The 16633-nt window shown below is 56.5% G+C and overlaps 1 long non-coding RNA gene across 3 annotated transcripts in view; it reads right to left on the bottom strand.

Moving 5' to 3' along the window:
* The window catches only part of LOC129534169 (uncharacterized), a 39270-nt gene that overhangs the window by 14541 nt on the left and 8096 nt on the right, over positions 1 to 16633 (bottom strand). For all 3 annotated transcript variants that reach the window (XR_010134428.1, XR_010134427.1, XR_010134429.1), the window contains exons 6-8: positions 7739 to 7877; positions 7454 to 7511; positions 7128 to 7360 (exon numbers count right to left, since the gene is read on the bottom strand). This is a non-coding gene — a long non-coding RNA (uncharacterized lncRNA). The remainder of the gene's footprint in view (positions 1 to 7127; positions 7361 to 7453; positions 7512 to 7738; positions 7878 to 16633) is intronic.

The following is a 16633-nucleotide window of genomic DNA, read 5'->3' as shown; positions in this document are numbered from 1 at the left end:
GGCCCTGACCCTAAAACGACCCTAACCCTGGGCCCTGGCCTTGACCCTAAAACAAGCCTAACCCTGGGCCCTGGCCCTGACCCTAAAACAACCCTAACCCTGGGCCCTGGACCTGACCCAAAAACAACCCTAACCCTGGGCCCTGGCCCTGACCCTAAAACAAGCCTAACCCTGGGCCCTGGCCCTGACCCTAAAACAAGCCTAACCCTCGGCCCTGGCCCTGACCCTAAAACAACCCTAACCCTGGGCCCTGGCCCTGACCCTAAAACAACACTACCCTGGGCCATGTCCCTGACCCTAAAACAACCCTAACACTGGGCCCTGGCCCTGAGCCTAAAACAAGCCTAAACCTGGGCCCTGGCCCTGACCCTAAAACAACCCTAAACCTGGGCCCGGGCCCTGACCTAAAACAACCCTAATGCTGGGCCCTGGCCCTGACCTAAAACAACCCTGAACCTGGGCCCTGGCCCTGACCGTAAAACAAAAATTACCCTGGGCCCTGGCACTAAAACAAGCCTAACCGTGGGCCCAGGTCCTGACCCTATAACAACCCTAACCCTGGGCCCTGGCCCTGACCCTAACACAACCCTAACCCTGGGCCCTGACCCTGACCCTAAAAAAACCCAAACCCTGGGCCCTGGCCCTGAACCGAAAACAACCCTAACCCTGGGCCCTGGCCCTGACCCTAAAACAACCCTAACCCTGGGCCCTGGCCCTGACCCTAAAACAACCCTAACCCTGGGCCCTCGCCCTGACCCTAAAACAAGCCTAACCCTGGGCCCTGGCCCTGACCCGAAAACAACCCTAACCCTGGGCCCTGGCCCTGATCCTAAAACAAGCCTAACCCTGGGCCCTGGCCATGACACTAAAATAACCCTAACACAGGGCCCTGACCATAAAACAACCCTAACCCTGGGCCCTGACCCTAAAACAAACTTAACCCTGGGCCCTGATCCAAAAACAAGCCTAACCCTGGGCCCCGACCCTAACAAAACCTTAACCCTGGGCCCTGGAACTAAAACAAGCCTAACCCTGGGCCCAAGTCCTGACCCTAAAACAACCCTAACCCTGGGCCCTGGCTCTGACAATAAAACAAGCCTAACCCTGGGCCCTGGCCCTGACCCTAAAACAACCCTAACCCTGGGCCCTGCCACTAAAAGAAGCCTAACACTGGGCCCTGGCCCTGACCCTAAAACAAGCCTAACCCTGGGCCGTGGCCGTGACCCTAAAACAACCCTCACCCTGGGCCCTGGCCCTGACCCTAAAACAAGCCTAACCCTGGGCCCTGGCCCTGACCCTAAAACAACCCTAACCCTGGGACCTGGCCCAGACCTAAAACAACCCTAACCCTGGGTCCTCGCCCTGACCCAAAAACAACCCTAACCTGGGCCCTGGTCCAGACCCTAAAACAACCCTAACACTGGGACCTGCCCCTGACCTAAAACAAGCCTAACCCTGGGCCCTGGACCTGACCTGAAACAACCCTAAACCTGGGCCCTGGCCCTGACCCTAAAACAACACTAACCCTGGGACCTGGCACGAAAATAAGCCTAACCCTGGACCCAGGTCCTGACCCTAAAACAACCCTAACCCTGGGCCGAGGCCCTGACCCTAACACAAGCCTAACCCTGGGCCCTGGCCCTGACCCTAAAACAACCCTAACCCTGGGCCCTGGCCCTGACCCTAAAACAAACCCAACCCTGGGACTCACCCTAAAACAACCCTAACCCTGGCCCTGACCCTAAAACAACCCTAAACCTGGGCCCTGGCCCTGGCCCTCAAACAAGCCTAACCCTGGGCCCTGGCCCTGATCCTAAAACAAGCCTAACCCTAGGCCCTGGCCCTGACCCTCAAACAACCCTAACCCTGGGCCCTGGACCTGACCCTAAAACAACCCTAACCCTGGGCCCTGGCCCTGACCCTAAAACAAGCCTAACCCTGGGCCCTGGCCCTGACCCTAAAACAAGCCTAACCCTTGGCCCTGGCCCTGACACTAAAACAAGCCTAACCCTGGGCCCTGGCCCTGACCCTAAAACAACCCTAACCCTGGTCCCTGACCCTGACCCTAAAACAACACTAAACCAGGGACCTGGCCCTGACCTAAAACAACCCTAACCCTGGGCCCTGACCCTGACCCTAAAACAACCCTAACCCTGGGCCCTGGCACTAAAACAAGCCTAACCGTGTGCCCAGGTCCTGACCCTATAACAACCCTAACCCTGGGCCCTGGCCCTGACCCTAAAACAACCCTAACCCTGGGCCCTGGCCCTGACCCTAAAACAACCCTAACCCTGGGCCCTGGCCCTGAACCGAAAACAACCCTAACCCTGGGCCCTGGCCCTGACCCTAAAACAACCCTAACCCTGGGCACTGGCCCTGATCCTAAAACAACCCTAACCCTGGGCCCTGGCCCTGAACCTAAAAGAACCCTAACACTGGGCCCTGGCCCTGACCCTAAAACAACCCTAACCCTGGGCCCTGGCCCTGACCCTAAAACAACCCTAACCCTGGGCCCTGGCCCTGACCCTAAAACAAGCCTAACCCTGGGCCCTGGCCCTGACCCTAAAACAACCCTAACCTGGGCCCTGGCCCAGACCCTAAAACAACCCTAACCCTGGGACCTGCCCCTGACCTAAAACAAGCCTAACCCTGGGCCCTGGACCTGACCTAAAACAACCCTAACCCTGGGCCCTGGCCCTGACCCTAAAACAACACTAACCCTGGGACCTGGCACTAAAATAAGCCTAACCCTGGACCCAGGTCCTGACCCTAAAACAACCCTAACCCTGGGCCCAGGCCCTGACCCTAACACAACCCTAACCCTTGGCCCTGGCCCTGACCCTAAAACAAGCCTAACCCTGGGCCCTGGCCCTGACCCTAAAACAACCCTAACCCTGGCCCTGTCCCTTACCCTAAAACAAGCCTAACCCTGGGCCCTGGCCCTGACCCTAAAACAAGCCAAACCCAGGGCCCTGGCGCAGACCCTAAAACAACCCTAAACCTGGGCCCTGGCCCTGACCTAAAACAACCCTAATGCTGGGCCCTGGCCCTGACCTAAAACAACCCTGACCCTGGGCCCTGGCACTGAAACAAGCCTAATCATGGGCCCAGGTCCTGAACCTAAAACAACCCTAACGCTGGGCCCTGGCCCTGACCCTAAAACAACCCTAACCCTGTGCCCTGGCCCTGACCCTAAAACAAACCTAACTCTGAGCCCTGGCCCTGACCCTAAAACAACCCTAACCCTGGGCCCTGGCCCTGACCCTAAAACAACCCTAACCCTGGGCCCTGGCCCTGACCCTAAAACAAGCCTAACCCTGGGCCCTGGCCCTGACCCGAAAACAAGCCTAACACTGGGCCCTGGCCCTGACCCTAAAACAACCCTAACCCTCGGCCCTGAACCTGACCCTAAAACAACCCTGACCCTGGGCCCTGCCCCTGAACCTAAAACAAGCCTAACCCTGGGACCTGGCCCTGACCCTAAAACAATCCTAACCCTGGGCCCTGGCCCTGACCCTAAAACAACCCTAAACCTGGGCCCTGTCTTTGACCCTAAAACAAGCCTAACCCTGGGCCCTGGCCCTGACCCTAAAACAACCCTAACCCTGGGCCCTGGCCCTGACCCTAAAACAACCCTAACCCTGGGCCCTGGCCCTGACCCTAAAACAAACCCAACCCTGGGCCCTGACCCTAAAACAAACCTAATTCTGGTCCCTGACCCTAAAACAACCCTAACTCTGGGCGCTGACCCTAAAACAACCCTAACCCTGGGACCTGATCCTAAAACAAGCCTAACGCTGGGCCCCGACCCGAAAAAAACCCTAACCCTGGGCCTCGACCATAAAACAAACCTAACCCTGGGCCCCGACCCTAAAACAAGCCTAACCCTGGGCCCTGGCCCAGACCCTAAAAAAACCCTAACCCTGGGCCCTGGCCCTGACCCTAAAACAACCCTAACCCTGGGCCCTGGCCATGACCCTAAAACAACCCTAACCCTGGGCCCTGGCCCTGACCCTAAAACAACCTTAACCCTGGGCCCTGGTCCTGACCCTAAAACAACCCTAACCCTGGGCCCTGACCCTGACCCTAAAACAAGCCTAACCCTGGGCCCTGGCCCTGACCCGAAAACAAGCCTAAACCTGGGCCCTGACCCTGACCCTAAAACAACCCTAACCATGGGCCCTGGCCCTGACCCTAAAACAACCCTAAACCTGGGCCCTGGCCCTGAACCTAAAAGAACCCTAACACTGGGCCCTAGCCCTGACCCTAAAACAACCCTAACCCTGGGCCCTGGCCCTGACCCTAAAACAACCCTAACCCTGGGCCCTGGCCCTGACCCTAAAAGAAGCCTAACCCAGGGCCCTGGCCCTGACCCTAAAACAACCCTAACCTGGGCCCTGGCCCAGACCCTAAAACAACCCTAACCCTGGGACCTGCCCCTGACCTAAAACAAGCCTAACCCTGGGCCCTGGACCTGACCTAAAACAACCCTAACCCTGGGCCCTGGCCCTGACCCTAAAACAAAACTAACCCTGGGACCTGGCACTAAAATAAGCCTAACCCTGGACCCAGGTCCTGACCCTAAAAGAACCCTAACCCTGGGCCCTGGCCCTGACCCTAAAACAACCCTAACCCTGGGTCGTGGCCTTGACCCTAAAACAACCCTAAACCTGGGCCCTGGCCCTGACCCTAAAAGAACCCTAACCCTGGGCCCTGGCCCGGACCCTAAAACAAGCCTAACCCTGGGCCCTGGCCCTGACCCTAAAACAACCCTAACCCTGGGCCCTGGCCCTGACCCTAAAACAAACACAACCCTGGGCCTCACCCTAAAACAACCCTCACCCTGGCCCTGAACCTAAAACCACCCTAAACCTGGGCCCTGGCCCTGGACCTCAAACAAGCCTAACCCTGGGCCCTGGCCCTGACCCTAAAACAACCCTAACCCTGGGCCCTGGCCCTGACCCTAAAACAACCCTAACCCTGGGCCTTGGACCTGACCCTAAAACAACCCTAACCCTGGGCCCTGACCCTGACTCTAAAACAAGCCTAACCCTCGGCCCTCGCACTGACCCTAAAACAAGCCTAACGCTTGGCCCTGGCCCTGACCCTAAAACAAGCCTAACCCTGGGCCCTGGCCCTGACCCTAAAACAACCCTAACCCTGGGCCCTGGCCCTGACCCTAAAACAAACCTAACTCTGAGCCCTGGCCCTGACCCTAAAACAACCCTAACCCTGGGCCCTGGCCCTGACCCTAAAACAAGCCTATCCCTGGGCCCTGGTCCTGACCCTAAAACAAGCCTAACCCAGGGCCCTGGCGCAGACCCTAAAACAACCCTAAACCTGGGCCCTGACCCTGACCTAAAACAACCCTAATGCTGGGCCCTGGCCCTGACCTAAAACAACCCTGACCCTGGGCCCTGGCACTAAAACAAGCCTAATCGTGGGCCCAGGTCCTGAACCTAAAACAACCCTAACCCTGTGCCCTGGCCCTGACCCTAACACAAACCTGACTCTGAGCCCTGGCCCTGACCCTAAAACAAGCCTAACACTGGGCCCTGGCCCTGACCCTAAAACTGCCCTAACCCTGGGCCCTGGCCATGACCCTAAATCAACCCTGACCCTGGGCCCTGGCCCTGAACCTAAAACAAGCCTAACCCTGGGACCTGGCCCTGACCCTAAAACAATCCTAACCCTGGGCCCTGGCCCTGACCCTAAAACAACCCTAACTCTGGGCCCTGTCTTTGACCCTAAAACAAGCCTAACCCTGGGCCCTGGCCCTGAACCTAAAACAACCCTAAACCTGGGCCCTGGCCCTGATCCTAAAACAACCCTAACCCTGGGCCCTGGCCCTGACCCTAAAACAACCCTAACCCTGGGCCCTGGCCCTGACCCTAAAACAACCCTAACCCTGGGCCCTGACCCTGACCCTAAAACAAGCCTAACCCTGGGCCCTGGCCCTGACCCGAAAACAAGCCTAACCCTGGGCCCTGGCCCTGACCCTAAACCAACCCTAACCATGGGCCCTGGCCCTGACCCTAAAACAACCCTAACCCTGAGCCCCGGCCCTGACCCTAAAACAACCCTAAACCTGGGCCCCGGCCCTGACCCTAAAACAAGCCTAACCCTGGGCCCTGGCCCTGACCCTAAAAACAAGCCTAACCCTGGGCCCTGGCCCTGACCCTAAGACAAACCTTACCCTGGGCCCCGGCCCTGACCCTAAAACAACCCTAACCCTGGGCTCCGGCCCTGACCCTAAAACAACCCTAACCCTGAGCCCCGGCCCTGACCCTAAAACAACCCTAAACCTGGGCCCCGGCCCTGACCCTAAAACAAGCCTAACCCTGGGCCCTGGCCCTGACCCTGAAACAACCCTAACCCTGGGCCCTGGCCCAAATTATAATGAGGTCTGTTGGGCAAAATTCCATATAAGCATAGTATAAATTAATAAAGCAAATCGTGATAAATTAGTACGATTGACTTTCTGGAGTTTCTGACAATAAAAGTAAGGAAAATGCAGAACACAAAGACAGAGAGTAAAAGGAGAAATTAGGAAAGCATTCTACATGTTTAATAGGAAGACACTGGCCGTGTTCGTGCAGCGGCAGTATGTCGTGTCATGACATACTTTGGAGAGAAGTTAACAGATGAGGAAGTTGATAAAAATCGTCAGAAGAGCAAAATACTGGTAGCGACACTCAAGGAAACCACGAAATTTCCATAACTTATGTCAGCAAAGTGGGAATATTGTACAGTGTGTGTTGAAGTTCCTATACAACATTGTTTATCTGCCGTTTGTTTGTTTGTAAGGAATGTATATACTAACAGTTCTTCTTGCTGTCAAAAAATATGTGTGAATAAGTCATTCTAACTTATTCTTCTGTTTTTCTTTTATCTTCCTGCCATCATCCCACAGCCTTACTTTAGAAATTTTTTCTTTAGAAAATTGAACAAGTGCCCCTTGTGGTGGCACATACCTCGAGGATGGGAGGCAGGGGTGGAAGGGTCACTTGAGGCCATTAGTTTGACAGCAGCCTGGTCAACAAAGTGAGACCCCATGTCTGCCAAACAATTTAAAAATTAGCCAAGTATCGTCATGTATACCTACAGTCCCAGCTACCTCAACTTACGGAGAAAGTTCAGGGCCTGGAGAGAAGGCTGGGAGGCAGGAGCTGGGTCTAAAGAGGCCATTGGAACGATGGAGCTGTGCCTGTGGAGGCTGTTGTGAGGCAGTAGGCTCATCTGCGGAGACTGCCGTGAGGTAGGGTATGGGCCTAAATAGGCCATTGTGAGTCATGAGCTTGGTCTGTAGAGGCTGACTGGAGAGAGTTCTGGGCCTGGCCAGGCTGCCGGGAGGTAGGAGCTGGGCCAAAAGATTTAAGCACATTTATGTTGATTAGGCACTTCATTTCCATTATTACACTGGAATATATAATAAAATAATTATAGAACTCACCATAATGTAGAATCAGTGGGCGTGTTAAGCTTGTTTTCCTGAAACTGGATGGTCCCACCTGAGCGTGATGGGAGAAAGTGACAGATCAATAGGTATTAGATTCTCATAAGAACAGCGCAACCTAGATCCCTCACATGCACGGTTCACAACAGGGTGCGTTCTCCTATGAGAATCTAATGCTGCTGCTCATCTGAGAAGGTGGAGCTCAGGCGGGAATGTGAGCAAAGGGGAGTGGCTGTAAATACAGACGAAGCTTCCCTCACTCCCTCACTCGACACCACTCACCTGCTGTGTGGCTCCTTACGGCTCCATGGCTCAGGGGTTGGGGACCCCTGCTCAAGTGCATCCAAAGCGACCCTTCCCACACCAGTCTTCATAGTAGTCAAGTGCAGCAACCACTTAGCTCCCAAGGCGTGTGTCTCAGCTGGCATTTCATCACAATCAACAGTAAGTGGTAGCTTGAGTCGTTGTGAGGTCACTTCCTGGAAATCACCCTAACCCTGGGCCCCGGGCCCTGACCCTAAAACCCTAACCCTGGGCCCCGGGCCCTGACCCTAAAACCCTAACCCTGGGCCCCGGTCCCTGACCCTGAAGCCCTAACCCTGGGCCCCGGGCCCGGACCCTGAAGCCCTCACCCTGGGCCCCGGTCCCTGACCCTGAAGCCCTAACCCTGGGCCCCGGTCCCTGACCCTGAAGCCCTAACCCTGGGCCCCGGGCCCTGACCCTGAAGCCCTAACCCTGGGCCCCGGGCCCTGACCCTGAAGCCCTAACCCTGGGCCCCGGGCCCTGACCCAGAAGCCCTAACCCTGGGCCCCGGGCCCTGACCCTGAAGCCCAAACCCTGGGCCCCGGGCCCTGACCCTGAAGCCCAAACCCTGGGCCCCGGCCCTAACCCTGAAGCCCTAACCCTGGGCCCCGGTCCCTGACCCTGAAGCCCTAACACTGGGCCCCGGGCCCTGACCCTGAAGCCCTAACTCTGGGCCTCGGGCCCTGGCCTTGAAGCCCTAACCCTGGGCCCCGGGCCCTGTCCCTAAAGCCCTAACCCTGGGCCCTGGGCCCTGACCCTAAAGCCCTAACCCTGGGCCCCGGGCCCTGACCCTAAAGCCCTAACCCTGGGCCCCGAGCCCTGGCCCTAAAGCCCTAACCCTGGGCCCCGGGCCCTGGCCCTAAAGCCCTAACACTGGGCCCCGGGCCCTGACCCTGAAGCCCTAACTCTGGGCCTCGGGCCCTGGCCCTGAAGCCCTAACCCTGGGCCTCGGGCCCTGTCCCTAAAGCCCTAACCCTGGGCCCCGGGCCCTGACCCTGAAGCCCAAACCCTGGGCCCCGGGCCCTGACCCTGAAGCCCAAACCCTGGGCCCCGGGCCCTGACCCTGAAGCCCTAACCCTGGGCCCCGGGCCCTGACCCTGAAGCCCTAACCCTGGGCCCCGGGCCCTGACCCTAAAGCCCTAACCCTGGGCCCCGGGCCCTGACCCTAAAGCCCTAACCCTGGGCCCCGGGCCCTGGCCCTAAAGCCCTAACCGTGGGCCCCGGGCCCTGGCCCTAAAGCCCTAACCCTGGCCCCGGGCCCTGGCCCTAAAGCCCTAACCCTGGGCCCCAGGCACTGACCCTAAAACCCTAACCCTGGGCCCTGGGCCCTGACCCTAAAACCCGAACGCTGGGCCCTGTCCCTAAAACCCTAACCCTGGGCCCTGACCCTAAAACCCTAACCCTGGGCCCTGACCCTAAAACCCTAACCCTGGGCCCTGACCCTAAAACCCTAACCCTTCGCCCTTACCCTAAAACCCTAACCCTTCGCCCTTACCCTAAAACCCTAACCCTTCGCCCTTACCCTAAAACCCTAACCCTTCGCCCTTACCCTAAAACCCTAACCAGAACCCTAGTGAGCCTAGACCACACATTGCACTCCAGCCTGGGTGACAGAGCATGACTCTGTCTCAAAAAAAAAAAAAAAGAAAAAAAGACAGAGAAAAGAAAGCCAACAAGACACCATTAGGCAACCCATTGTCAGGTTATGGGAGTTTGAAAAGGAAAGTAGAGAAAGGAGAAGAAAGCTTATTTAAAGAATGGCTGAAGACTGCCTAAATCATGGGAGAGATTTACACATCTAAATCCATGAAGCTTAAAGATTCCTGAAGAGGTTCAAACCAAATAGATACTCACCAAGTCACAATATAATCAAATAGTCAAAAGTTAAAGAAACTTTGCAGGTCAGGACAGAATCGAATAATACATTCAAAGTGCTGAAAGAAAAAAAGTGCCAGCAACTAATACTATGTCTGACAAAGCTGTCCTTCAGAAAGAAAAAAGAAATAACGTGCTTCCTCGACAAACAAAGCTGAGGGCATTCAGGACCACTAGGTCTACCTTAAAAAAATGCTTAACGGAGTTTTTCAAGTAAAAATGAATGAAGTTGGGAGCAGTGGCTCATGCCCGTAATCCCATTTTGGGAGGCTGAGGTGGGTGGATCACCTGAGGTCGGGAGGTCAAGACCAGCCTGGCCAACATGGCAAAACCCCACCCCCAGTAAAAATACAAAAAATTAGCCAGGTATGAAGGCCACTGAGATCGTGCCACTGCACTCCAGCCTGGGTGACAAGAGTCAAACTACATTTCAAAAACAAAAAAACAAACAAAAAAAAACAAAACTTGAGGCCTGGTCTTCTGCTCCTCTCCAACCCCCACTTCTCTGGGCCCAAGCCACCTGGGCTGAGGAGGGGGTGAGGTGTGAGCCCCTGCCAGGAACTCCCTGCCCGGACCAAGTACTCGGCCCCCAGGCCTGCATTCAGTGAGGCCTCCCGTGGCGTCAGCATGTTCGTGTGGAGGAATGTGGAAGGTCACTCTGTGGCCGTGTTCCCCTGGTACTCCCTCCCCTTCCTGACCCCTCCCTGCAGCCACACGAGGCCCAGCAACCTGCCAGTTACTCAGTGGCCTCCAACCAGAGAAAACAACCTGCCAAGTTGGCAGCTGTTGCTCATGAGCATCCACCAGGTGGCACAGGGAGTGTTGACCCTGGGCAGCCCCCTGGAGCCACCTGCCCTGAAAGCCCAGGGCCCGCAACCCTACACACTTTGGGGGTGGTGGAACCTGTTAAAAGCTCACCTCCCACCATGGAGGAGGAGCCCTGGGCCCCTCAGGGGAGTCCCTGCTGGACAGTGAGACAGAGAATGACCATGATGATGCTTTCCTCTCCATCATGTCTCCCGACACCCAGTTGCCTCTACCACTCAGATGATGTCAGGCCCAGTCCCTCAGTGCCCTGCGCAAGGAACAGGACTCATCTTCTGAGAAGGATGGACGCAGCCCCAACAAATGGGACAAGGACCACATCGGTGGCCCATGAGTGGCGGTCATGATCTTCAGCAAGCGGCACCAGGCCCTGGCAGGGCGCACCAGGGTCACTCCAACCAGGATATCCGGACCGTCAGCCAGATGCTGACTCTGGCCCAAAGACTTCTACTCAGTATGGAGCTCCAGGCCACTTTGCAGCCCCTGGTGAGGGAGGTGTACATACCATGAATTGTGGGACCTTCAGAGCTTTTCACTTTTCGGAAAATAGCTCCTGTTGGGGCTACAAGATGGAGTGTGAAGAGGGCCTTGGGCCACAGGGAGGTGCCTGTGGACTAGGGGGAGTTCATGCACCCCTTCTTTCCCCAGAGGGGCTGGACTCAGGTGAGTATGGGGGTGGGGGCTCCTGCACTTCGACACAGGCAGCGGGAGGGTTTTCTCCCCATTCCCTCTGCACTCCCAACTTGAGCTATACTTTTTAAGAAAGTGATTCACCCTGCCTTTGCCCCCTTCCCCAGAACAGAACACGTTGATCATGGGCGATATTTTTCATTGTGCCAAACAGTTGCCATGACCGTCATTAAACCTGTTTAACACCAAATAATAAGGAAAATAAAATAAAAAATTCGGGCTTGGTGCAGAAACTCACCCCAAATAAATCACCTACCAAAATATTTACATAATGGTGGAAATATTCCAAAATTCAATATTTTGGGATTTATACACAAAAGATAAACAAATTAGAGGCCAAGAGGCTGCCAGAAGGGAAAAACGGGGCCTGGGAAGGCCGTTGTGAGGAATGAGCTGGGCCTAAAGAGGCCACTGGCAGGCGGGAGCTGGGCCTGCCGAAGCGGCCGAGAGGCAGGAGCTTTGGACTCGGGAGGCCGCAATGAGGCGAGAGCTAGCTGGGCATGGAGAGTCCGCTGTGAGTCCGCTGTGAGTCCGGGCCCGTGCAGGCCTTCGAGAGGCAGGAGGCCGGGCCTGCAAAGGCCCACTGGAGGTCAAGTTCTGGGCCTGAAGAGGCCACCAAAAGTCAAAAGCGGGGCCTGGGAAGGCCGCCAAGAGCCATGAGCTGGTCTGGGCTGAAAGAGGCCACTGGGAGGCAGGAGGAGCTGGGCCTGGAGAGGCTGACTCGAGGAAGTTTTGCACCTGGAGAGGCCGCCGAGAGGACGGAGCTGGGCCCGGGGAGGCCGACTTGCTGCTCTTCCGGGCCCAATTCCAGGCCGACTTGACGACAACTTGGGCCTGCTGGGAGCTGGGCAGGAGCTGAGTCCAAAGACGTTGTTGGGAGGCCAGAGTCAGGCCTGGAGACGCAGCCGGGAGGAAGAGCTGGGCCCGGAGAGGATGCCGGGAGGCTGCAAGTGGGTCTGGAGAGGCCGATTTGAGGAGGCCCGGCCTCCGCCTCCCGCATGGCGGCCTCTGCAGGCACAGCTGTTTCTCCTGGCTGCATCTCCCGCCTCCCAGCAAACAAGCTTTTTTGGCTCAGCTCCCACCTGCGTTTGTAGACCCCGAAGTTTCTGCAACCAAGCTCTTCAGACCCACATCCCACCTCCCAGTACCTGAACAGTCCCAGCTCCGGCTGGAGAACAGAGTCTGTAGGCCCCGCTGTTGCCTCCCAGGGGAGTCTCCAAGCCCAGCTCTCACCCCACCACGACCCCCCAGGCCCAAGTCGCTGCCTGCCTCACAGCAGCCCGCGTGCGACCCTGCTCCTCCCTCACGGTGGCCTGTTGAGGCAGGGGCTCACGCTGACCTCTCTCACCGTGGGAGGGGCCGGTGTGAGGCAAGGGCTCACGCCGACCTCTCACAGCGTGGGAGGGGCCGGTGTGAGGCAAGGGGCTCACGCCGACCTCTCTCAGCGTGGGAGGGGCCGGTGTGAGGCAAGGGCTCACGCCGACCTCTCTCAGCGTGGGAGGGGCCGGGGTGAGGCAAGGGGCTCACGCTGACCTCTCTCAGCGTGGGAGGGGCCGGTGTGAGGCAAGGGCTCACGCTGACCTCTCTCAGCGTGGGAGGGGCCGGTGTGAGGCAAGGGGCTGATGACCTCTCTCACCGTGGGAGGGGCCGGTGTGAGACAAGGGCTCAGGCTGACCTCTGTCAGAGTGAGAGGGGCCCGTGTGAGGCAAGGGGCTCATGCCGACCTCTCTCAGCGTGGGAGGGGCCGGTGTGAGGCAAGGGCTCACGCTGACCTCTCTCAGCCTGGGAGGGGCCGGTGTGAGGCAGGGGCTCATGTTGACCTCTCTCAGCGTGGGAGGGGCCGGTGTGAGGCAAGGGCTCACGCTGACCTCTCTCAGCCTGGGAGGGGCCGGTGTGAGGCAAGGGGCTCATGTTGACCTCTCTCAGCGTGGGAGGGGCCGGTGTGAGGCAAGGGCTCACACCGACCTCTCTCAGCGTGGGAGGGGCCGGTGTGAGGCAAGGGGCTCATGTTGACTTCTCTCAGCGTGGGAGGGGCCGGTGTGAGGCAAGGGGCTCATGTTGACCTCTCTCAGCGTGGGAGGGGCCGGTGTGAGGCAAGGGGCTCACGCCGACCTCTCTCAGCGTGGGAGGGGCCGGTGTGAGGCAAGGGGCTCACGCCGACCTCTCTCAGCGTGGGAGGGGCCGGTGTGAGGCAAGGGCTCACGCCGACCTCTCTCAGCGTGGGAGGGGCCGGTGTGAGGCAAGGGGCTGACGCTGACCTCTCTCACCGTGGGAGGGGCCGGTGTGAGTCAAGGGCTCACGCCGACCTCTCTCAGCATGGGAGGGGCCGGTGTGAGGCAAGGGCTCACGCTGACCTCTCTCAGCGTGGGAGGAGCCAGTGTCAGGCAAGGGGCTCACGCTGACCTCTCTCAGCATGGGAGGGGCCGGTGTGAGGCAAGGGCTCACGCTGACCTCTCTCAGCGTGGGAGGAGCCAGTGTGTGGCAGGGGCTCATGCCTCTGGGCAGGGTACCAGAGGCATGGGCATCAACAGGCCACCGTGAGGGAGGAGCTGGGCCGCATGCGGGCTGCTGGGAGGCAGGCAGGGACTTGGCCCCAGGTGGCCGCCGTGGGGGCAAGAGCTGGGCCTGGAGAGGCCCCTGGGAGGCAAGAGCGGGACCTGCAGAGGCCGTTCTCCAACCATTGCTGGGCCCGTACAGGCCACCGGGCGGCAGGAATGAGGCCCAAAGAACTTGGCTGGAGAAAGTTCGGGACCTACAAAGGCGGTTGGGAGCTGGGCAGGAGTTGAGCCAAAAGAGCTTGCTTACTTGCTGGGAGGCATGGCTGGGAGATGCCGACTTCAGGACAACTTGGGCCTGCAGAGGTCACCGGGAGGCCCAAGCTTGGCGTGGAGGAGCCCACCGACCGGAGACCATTTGGGTCCTGCAGGTGCCATTGGAGGGCAGGAGCTCATCGTGGAGGGGGCACCGTGAGGCCTGACCTGGGCCTGGGGAGCTTGGCTTGAGGAAGCTGTGGGCCGACCAAGGATGCCAGGAGATGGGTAGGCACTGAGTCCAAAGAGGTTGTTGAGAGGCAGGAGTCGGGCCTGGAGACGCAGCCAGGAAGAGGAGCTTGGCCCGGAGAGGACGCCTGGAGGGTGCAAGTGAGTCTGGAGAGGCCGACTTGAGGAGGTTCTCAGCCCGGAGAGGCCGCCGGAAGGGAAAAACTGGGACTGGAAAGGCTGTTGTGAGGAATGAGCCCCATGGGCCTGAAGAGGCCACTGGCAGGTGGGAGCTGGGTGTGTAGAAGCTGCTGAAAGGTTGGGAGCTTGGCTTGGGGGGTCCACAGTGAGGCAGATGCTGGGCCTGAAGAATCTGCTTAAAAAGATTTAAGCACATTTACATTTATTAGGCACTTTATTTCCATTATTACATATATATAAATATATATACGTATTATATATCCAATATATAATAAAATGATTATGCAACTCACCATAATGTAGAATCAGTGGGCGTGTTAAGCTTGTTTTCCTGAAACTGGATGGTCCCACCTGAGCGTGATGGGAGAAAGTGACAGATCAATAGGTATTAGATACTCATAAGCACAGCGCAACCTAGATCCCTCACATGCATGGTTCACAACAGGGTGCGTTCTCCTATGAGAATCTAATGCTGCTGCTCATCTGAGAAGGTGGAGCTCAGGCGGGAATGTGAGCAAAGGGGAGTGGCTGTAAATACAGACGAAGCTTCCCTCACTCCCTCACTCGACACCACTCACCTCCTGCTGTGTGGCTCCCTACGGCTCCATGGCTCAGGGGTTGGGGACCCCTGCTCAAGTGCATCCAAAGCGACCCTTCCCACACCAGTCTTCATAGTGGTCAAGGGCAGCAACCACTTAGCTCCCAAGGCATGTGCCTCAGCTGGCATTTCGTCACAATCAACAGTAAGTGGTAGCTTGAGTCACTGTGAGGTCACTTCCTGGAAATCACCAGCATCCCATTTCCCACTGGCAAAGAGCTCAGCACTGCCCCCTGGGAAACCAAACCTATGCCCAAATCCCATCTGTGTGGGTTTATCTCCTGGGACCCTTCCTAACATATTAGTCAGAGTCCAATCAGGAAGCATAAAACCACTCAAAAGTTTAAAGTGGTAAAATTTAATACGGAGAATTATTCATTATAACAGGTGAACAGCATAATGAGAGATTGGCTAGCACAAAGTAAAGAGAACTCTAGAGAATACAGGACTAGCCCAGGCCAGGCATGGTGGCTCATGCCTGAAATTCCAGCAATTTGAGAAGCTAATGCAGGAGGATTGCTTAAGGCCAGGAGCTAGAGACCGGTCTGGACAACACAGTGAGAACCTGTCTCTATCCAAAAGAAGAAAAAAGTTAGCTGGGAGTGGTGGTGCACACTTGTAGTCCCAGCTACTCGGAATGCTGAAGTTTGAGCCTGGGAGGTCAAGGCTGCAGCGAGGCATGATTATGCCACTACAGTCTAGCCTGGTGACAGAGCAAGACCCTGTCTCAAAGAACAAAACAACAACAACCATTTACAGACAGAAAAGAGGTAGAGCTAATAAGCTAAGGAAAGATGTTGAAATGTGACAAGTAAAGTAATATGAGGTCTTTTATCTATTTAAAATAATCAAACAAAAAATGACTTACTAAATTATAATACCCTGTGCTGGCAAAGGTGCAGTGAAATGGGCACTTTCTTATACTATGAGGGGTGTTTACATTGTGTATAAGCCTTCCCGGGTAAAGCTTGTCAATTTTTTAAAATAATGGAGACAGGGTCTCACCATACTGCCATACTGCCTCCTCCAACTCTTGGCCTCAAGCAATCCTCCTCTCTTAGCCTCCCAAAGTGCTAAGATTATAGCTGGGAGGCACCCAAAACCCTGTCAATTTACATCAAGGGTAATGAGAATGTCCATTCACCATGACTCACAGTAATCTTACTTCTGGGGAGACAATTCAATCTAAACAAAAGGTCATCTGTACACACACAGTAAAAATCTGGCAGTAACTGAAGACAGAGTTGGTAAGTGAAATAAGAAACAGTTCTAAGAAATTAAACTATGGTATCAATAGGCACCTGGTATAAAAGGTCAGTTGATGTTAGCTGCTACTTTTTTGTTGTTTTGAGACAGGGTCTCACTCTGTCACCCAGGCTGGAGTGCAGAGGCCTGATCATGACTCACTGCAGTCTCAGCCTCCCTGGGCTTGAGTGATCCTCCCACCTCAGCCTCCCAAGTAGCTGGGACTACAGGAACGTGCCACCACACTAGGCTAATTCATGTATTTTTCTGTAGGGATGGTGACTCCCCCTTTGTTTCCAAGGCCTATCGCAAACTCTTGGCCTCAAGCCATCCTCCTGCCTCAGCCTCCCAAAGTGTTGCGATTACCAGTGTGAGCCACCACACCTGGCCAGCTGCTACTTTTAGCAATATTATTATTATTCTTCCACTCCATTAAAAATTATTATTTTCAAGGCTATGCAA

Source organism: Gorilla gorilla, chromosome 5 (assembly GCF_029281585.2).
Source record: "Gorilla gorilla gorilla isolate KB3781 chromosome 5, NHGRI_mGorGor1-v2.1_pri, whole genome shotgun sequence".
NCBI classification, from domain to species: Eukaryota; Metazoa; Chordata; class Mammalia; order Primates; family Hominidae; genus Gorilla; species Gorilla gorilla.
The sequence above is the reverse complement of the archived record's forward strand: the minus strand, read 5'-3'. Positions and strand labels throughout refer to the sequence as shown.